This window comes from Gossypium arboreum, chromosome 5 (genome assembly GCF_025698485.1).
Source record: "Gossypium arboreum isolate Shixiya-1 chromosome 5, ASM2569848v2, whole genome shotgun sequence".
NCBI classification, from domain to species: domain Eukaryota; kingdom Viridiplantae; phylum Streptophyta; class Magnoliopsida; order Malvales; family Malvaceae; genus Gossypium; species Gossypium arboreum.
Window position 1 is genome coordinate 28,712,186 of NC_069074.1, and position 7,884 is coordinate 28,720,069.

At 28.6% G+C, this 7,884-nt stretch overlaps 1 pseudogene; it reads right to left on the reverse strand.

Annotated features, from left to right (window-relative positions):
• Window positions 1-847: 847 nt before the first annotated feature.
• Window positions 848-5,150, reverse strand: LOC108452651 (cinnamoyl-CoA reductase 1-like; annotated as a pseudogene).
• Window positions 5,151-7,884: the final 2,734 nt, after the last annotated feature.

Consider the following 7,884-nt stretch of genomic DNA (forward strand, 5'->3'; position numbering starts at 1 on the left):
AACAATTAATAAAAAATTATTTACAAAAAAAGTAAACTTAATCTTTTTTATTTTTTATTTTTCAGGTCTTTCTTTTATTAATTAAAAATTCTATGTTGATGTATTATCTTTTAATATTTTATTAATTTATTATTAATTATTAAAATAAAATATTTGAAATAATATTTTCTTGTGAAATTTTATTTTTAAATCATCAAAATCAATATTAATTGGTAAAATTTTATTAAAAATCAAGATTAGTGGCAAAAGTCAATAAAGTTGTAATAAATTCAATCACATAATAATTATTAGTGTCAAATTCAATCATAGTATAATGACAAAAATTAATCAAAATAAAATAAAGTTATAAATTTCAATACCCACATTTTATTAAAAATTAAAATTAGTGGCAAAAGTCAATAAAATTTAAAATTTTGTAATAAATTCAATCACATAATAATTATTAGTGTCAAATTTAATCATAGTATAATGATAAAAATTAATCAAAATAAAATAAAGCTATAAATTTCAATACTCACCAATGCATTTTAACTCAAAATATTATATGAAAAGAAAAGAATCTGGGAAATAATTTTGAACTTTCCGACTATGAGCAGATCCTTAGTCCTTACGACGTAATATATTGGTCATTTGCATATTAAACGATACGGATAGACAATTTAGATGATGAGGCATGAAATTTTGATAAATTACTATTATTAGTGTTTCAATATCTTGGCGACTAAGAAATGTTCAATTCCAATAATACATTATCAAACCAAAAGCTGCACACTGGTCTAAACCACAGTTGATAGAATGTGAAGATTTTATGGTTTTTGTTCATTCACAAAACATTATCCAACCCAACTTCTTCTGTTTTCTTCAACCTTTCGAAAATAAAAATACTTATATTCATAAACATGTAAACATCTCTCGGTTTATTTAGATAGTCGCTATGTTTAGCATGAAAGAAATGCAAGTTGTATGACATTATTATTTGGAAACCGTTGAACACAAAAAGTGGGGACTCTCATGCGACCAGGAGGAAACTAGAGCACATAGTGAACAGAAATTAAAATCACAACCAAAAGGCTGTTTTATATACTAATCCAAGATTCCAGCCTTCTTATAGCTCTCAATGGAATCCACAAGAGTTTCTTCCAATCGCCGATAACTCCAACCCAGCCTTTGTAATTTCTCTGAACTAATCGTATCTTCCTCCCCTCCCTCACTAAAGCTGCCATTGCACAAGTGATTGAGGATCACAAAGAAGAAAATCATACATGAAAAATCCCAAGCCATGTATAATAATGATGATGAAGTAACATACAAATTCCTAAAGCGTTAGACTAGAAGATGCTACATATTCTGCTGCAGCAAGAGATGTACCTTTTAGGATAATTGTATTGAGGAAACATACTTCTCAACTTGTCAACAAGATCATGTGCCTTCAGCCTCTGGCTTCTCATATACCAGAAGCAGTGCCTGAGCTATATCGCGCACATCAACTATCTTTTGAAGTTTGTTTTCCAGAGAGTCCTATCCCTCTGCACATCAACGCATTGCAGTAGTGTAAACCAAACAGATTCATAATAGAAAAAGAATGTCACAAGAAAAGATATCATGTGTTTCACTTTAAACCATATTTTCCTCGTAATGTCTATTGAAAGACCATGGTTGGAAGACAAGAAAACTAGAATAATGCCCTAGCTCCAGCAACAATGGACTCCAATCCAGCACCACAAATTTAAGATTAAAATCTGATAAGCCAAGTAAATTAAGCTCCAAGACACTAATTTATAAATTGCAAGGCCACAAGGGCTTAATGAATCTATGGCTAAAGAAGTAGCAGAGTAACAATCCAGAATATCAAGTAATTTCATAGAACATATTTCGAGGTTATGAATTGCTTGAATCTAAAACCTTAAGAAGTATCATTGACATTAAGCTCATGCAAAGCCGTTGCACAAAGCCGAGCAACTAGTTTTATGGTTCGCTTAGTTAGAATAAAAGTGTTGATGGGCCGGGTCAAGTCGGGTTCAGGCCGAGATTAAGCATAATATTAACATATTTTATATTTTTCTAAGTCCAGCTCAGCCTGAAATATAAGTTTAAAATTTTATTCAAACCCATCCATATTTGCAATAGATTAACTCAAGCTCATTTTAAGTCCGTCAATATTATTTTTTAATCTTTTTAAAAAAAAATTATATTACATTATGTTAATCTTTAATGATTTTATATATTTTTTATTTATTAAAATTTTTATATAGTCATTTTAATATTATTTTAATATTTACATTACAATAGTATTATATATTTTGTATAGGTTTAATTTTTAATGTATTTTAAATTATATAATATAAAAATTAACATAATATAAAATATCATAGACTTAAAAAGAATCGAGTCGAGTCATACTTAAATTTTAAATGTTTAAGCCTAAATTTTATCTATGTTTTAAATAAGTCTAATCTTATTACCTAAATTTATTTCTTAAATTTAATATTTTATCTAAATCTTGGTAGCTTATGGAGCACGAAACTTGAACAAGCATATGTAGGAGTTGAGACCACCTTTTAAAAGATTAAAGAGAACCTTGCTACTAGCATTGATGGTGGACTGCAGAAGTGGCCCCCATTGAGAGTAGGACAAACAGTAATAACGTCAAGTCCAGACCTTTTTGCAAACTCAAAAGCGTCAATCTCTGCTTCTGTCTTTGAAAGGCAATACCAATTCTGGCACAAACAATTAAACAAAGCAATTTGCTTATTAACAATGAAAAAGGATATTAGGGAATTTAGAATCTTTGCAGTGAGTCATATACCTTTGTTGCTGCGCAGTATTCCTTGTCAGACCGGCAAGCCTCATCCTTGATCTGACCCACCGGCCACCTAGTGTTCAAGGAAACAGCAGACACAACAACAACTCGTTTAACATTGGATTCAACACATGCTTTAAGCACATTAAGTGTGCCCTTTACAGCCGGTTCAATCACCTCCTCCTGTAAAAGAAAAGAAGTAAATACATACATACATATATATACGTATATATCATATTACTGGGTGACGAACGAGGATTGAGGAAGAAATGAAACTATAGCTAGCGAAGGACAGAGTCCGGTTTAGGTCCCTTAGATGCTGTGTTGAAGAGGAAGTAGGAATAGTTCCTTTCCAAGTGTGTATACTATTGTAAGGGCAATAAGCGTATTCCATCTAGCTGACTTATTTTCCTCTTAGGTCCAGAGCCAGATGGATTAACTAACCCAACTCCCAAGGGGGCCTTGCCATCGTAGGCGCTCTGCTTTAGGGTGATTGACAAAGGCTAGGCTAGGCTAGGCTAGGCTAGATTTGGTAAAACCAAAAACTAATCGGAAAAGATCATCCCCCAAAAAAAAAAAAGGACAGCTCTAGGGTGTTTTTCTAATATAGTTTAAAAAATAAAACAATATTAAAATGGTATAGAACAAAAAATATTGATGAAAATGGTATTGATCAGGGTGGTGCCGTCTATGCCAGTGGCATGATCATATTGTGTCCCACTATTTTCTGTTAAAAAGGAAAAAAGTAGTTAAAAACAGAAAAAAAAAACAAAAAAGCTAAAAAAAAGAGATTGTGTGGGTCCAAGAGGCGGCACTGGTTGTGTCTCTGGCAGATGCGGCATTGGTTGTGCCTCTGGCCGAGACAGTACCGCCCATTATAAAATCTAGATCCGAAAATTTTAAAAATACAAATAAAAGGATAAAATTAGGGTTATTTACTAAATTAATATAAAAAATACTAAAATAATACATTTGAAATATTATGTACTAAAATAATATAAAAAGAATAAAATAGGAAAATAATATATTTTAAAAATAAGATTCAAAATTTTAAAAATACAAACAAAGGGACAAAATTAGGGTTATTTACTAAATTAATATAAAAAAACTAAAATAATACATTTGAAACATTATGTACTAAAATAATATAAAAAATAAAATATGAAAATAGTATATTTTAAAAATAAAATCCGAAAATTTTAAAAACTTTAAAAATACGAAATTTTTTATTTCCCAATGAATTTAATTAATTACATATTATAATATATTTTAAAATAATATTGAACAACTGATCATGTGTTTTTAATTATTATTGCATCACTGAAATTATTATTAAATAAAATTAAATTAAATTAAAATATATTGAACCAAAATATTATATTTTAAACCAAAATATTTTACTTATTAAATATTTTAAATTATAATAAAAATATTTGTATTTGAGTTGGATATTTTTATTTTTTAATGTAGTATAGCAAAAATATGTTGTCGAAAAAATTGTTTGCTATTTTTTAATTAAAAGCAATATATAAAATTTATTTTATTAATAACCGAAATTTATTTTGAAATTGCAGGCATCGCAATGGCTATTTTAGTGCTTTTTGCTTTCCGAGTTGCTGCTTCTTCTGGCTTCCAAAACTAGATTTTATAATGGGGCCGTGTCGCCTCTGCCAGAGGCACAACCGGTGCCGCCTCTGAGACCCATACAATCCTTTTTTTTCAGCTTTTTAATTTTTTTCATTTTTAACTATTTTTTTCTTTTTAACAGAAAATGGTGGGACCCAAGGTGGTCATGCCACTACTATAGGCGGCACCACCCTGGTCCATACCATTTTTGTCAATATTTTTTGCCCTATACCATTTCAGTATTTTCTTATTTTTTTTAAATTATATTAGTAAAAAACCCACAGCTCTAGTTCTGGATATAAGTCGGGGCCCTTTGACTTAGTTAATGAAGAAATTGAGGGTAGGGTTTGTCATGCCTGGGGATTAGGAACGATGGTAGAAAGAACGGGAGAGGCAACATGGAAGACATCGATGCAGCCTGCAATGGCAGAACAAAGAGAATCGTAATCTAGAACATTAGCCTTGAAGAGTTGAAGGTTGTGGGGTGCTCTCTCAAGTTGATTCAAATGGGCATATTTGGCATTCCCTACGAAAGCAATGAAATTAAAAAGATGTGAGAAGTCCCAAGAAGAGAAGTAGATGATGAGTCAGTACTGTAACAAGAACCAGGCTGTCTAACGGTGTCGTGGACTGTGTAGTTGTTGGAGATAAGATGCTTGACAACCCAAGAGCCAAGGTAGCCGTCGGCCCCTGTCACACACACTTTTCCAGTGGCCCGAGCCATATTTTCTCTCACAATATTGGTTTATCTGTATCTCTAAAATAACATTCTGGACCCCGCATATGTATTAATTTTGAAGTTTGTAGACGAGTCAGCTGTGTTCACTCATCACACGAAAGTCACTTCTCTGACTCTATATGATGATTGTTTTTCCGAAGTTCATTGTCTATTTGACCCGCTTTGAAAGGATGGAAAAAGTTTTTTTATCCATCAATACTAATGCTTTCAGAATCAAATTTAATCGGTTAATTAGGGTATTAGTTTAAAGATTGGGATTAAATCAAATCAGCTCAACTGATTTTCTTTTTAAATATTTTTATTTCTGTAAACTTTTAATATTTTATATGATAAAATCCAACGAATTGATGAAATCAAGAATTGCTTACTTGATTGATTTAAATACTAATATTTTTTCTTGTCAAATCATAATTTTTAATTATTTATATTTTTTATAAACAAAATCAGGTTAATTTTATAAGATTAGTTCCCAAGTCAATTGTCTATACAAAAGGTTTTAAATTAGCAAACAAATTGAAACCAGACAGAAAACAAACTACTCCTACTTTTTCTTTTTAATAAACTTAATTAAACTATAAGAGGTATCAATTTGACAATATATATATATATATATATATATATATATTTAGGTACTATTTGTGATAAAAAAATATTTAGGTGCCAAAATGAGAAAAATATAGTTTAAATATCAATTTGTGGGTTAAACATTTTTTTTAAATAGACTTAAGAGTTTGAATAACAAAGTTACCAACTTAAAAGAAAAATTATTGCCTGTGACCAAAAAATAGTTTAGGTACCAATATGGGAAAAATGTATAGTTTAGGTATCGACTTGTGAGTTAAGTCTTAAATATTTTGTGCTTAATTCACGATTTGGCCTCTTAAGTATATTCATTTTCTCACTTTGATACCTAGACTTTTTTTTGTCCCAATTTGGTACCTAAAGTACCAGTTTTCTCTATTTTTGGTCCATTTTGTAATAGCGGTTAAAAAAAACCTTTAGGCAATTTGGCCAATGAAAAAGCGCCACGTGGCATGTTTTGACCAATGAAAAAAATGTCATGTAGCAATTAAAATAAAAATATTAAATTTAAATTTTAAAAATAGAAAACTATAATATTAAATATTAAAATATTAAAAAGATACATTTTAGAAGACGGAAACAGAGTACATGGGGCACATTGGACATTTAGAAACTTTAGATATCACATTAAACATTTTGTTAAAGTATAGGAGGTAAATATGTCATTATCCCTTAAAAATTGTCATATATATATATATATATATATATATATATATATTTTTTAATATCTTACCATACTATTAAGGCGCTTTAACTTTGTAGAGTCTAAAAACTTCACTACAAAGATACCAAATATTATTTCTTCTTTTAAATATGTAAGGTATAATTTGTATTAGATAATAAATATAATAGTTTAACTTTCTTTTTACATATTTTTCTCACGCATATATATATTTCATTGTGAGCATGGGGTAAAAATATTAATTAATTAAAATTAAGTTTTTTAAAATAATTAAAAATTAAGTTAAATTAGTTATTACTTGTGCTCATGATTATATGTAAAATTTAAAAATATTTATTTTTTATTTTTTATAAATTTTATGAATATATGATAAATAATTTTAAACATATTATTTCAAAATTAAAATATTAAAGTTAATAAATGATATTATTAGGTGAAATGTAAACTGATAGTGTAGTTTAAAATAATCAATATCTGTTCATATCAACATCTTATAAATTGATAACGTAAGTCTCGTATGAACTTCACTAGCAAAAATGATAATAAACGAGATGTTAGGGACTAATTTGTAATTTTCTCTTTTCTTTGATTAAGTTTTGGTCGACTCAAATCTTGATCTAAATGACAATTCATTTCAATTTATTAGTTCTAAATACCTTATGACATTCAATTTCATGCATATAACAATTTACTTTTACTTTTTACAGTTCCGCTCAAGTTTTACATTTTATTCAATTTAGTCCATAAAACCAAAAAAACATAACTTTTACATTTAAGCATTGTTTTACAATCAATTTTGAAATTCATCCTTCTAAGGCTATCTACTATCTATTTTCATAAAAAATCATGACAATTTCACAAACTTTTCATTTTATTCCTTAAGTGCAAAACTAGTTTTTATACTTTACAAATTAGTCCCCTTTCTATTTCTAAGCTTAAAAGATAAAATTTAAACACCAAAAGCTTCAAAACTCATCAATGGTAACTTTTACGAACTTTAGCAATTTTGAAAATGGATATATGATTTAGACAAATCGAGTTACAATGATTTCAAAAACATAAAATTTATGAAAAACGGGCTTCAATTGGCTTACCATGCAAAGGAAGTAGTTTGGACGAATTCTTCAAGCTTCTAACAATGGTGATTTTGATCTTGGAGAGAAGAAAAGATGGTGAATGACTTTCTATTTTTTTTTATGTTTTCATTTTACTTTTAACATCTTTTATTATTAAACTAATCTAAATTTCAACACTTAATTATTTTATTCACATGCACTAACCGTCCACGATAATCAAAAAATGGTAAATTTCCACTTCAATCCTTAATATTAACTTTTAGGCCCTTTTAACTAATAAAATTCAATAACGATTAACTTTTATGATTTTTACAATTTAGTCCTTATATCTTAATTAGTCACTAAATCGAAAAAATTACTTATCAAAAATCTAATTCAC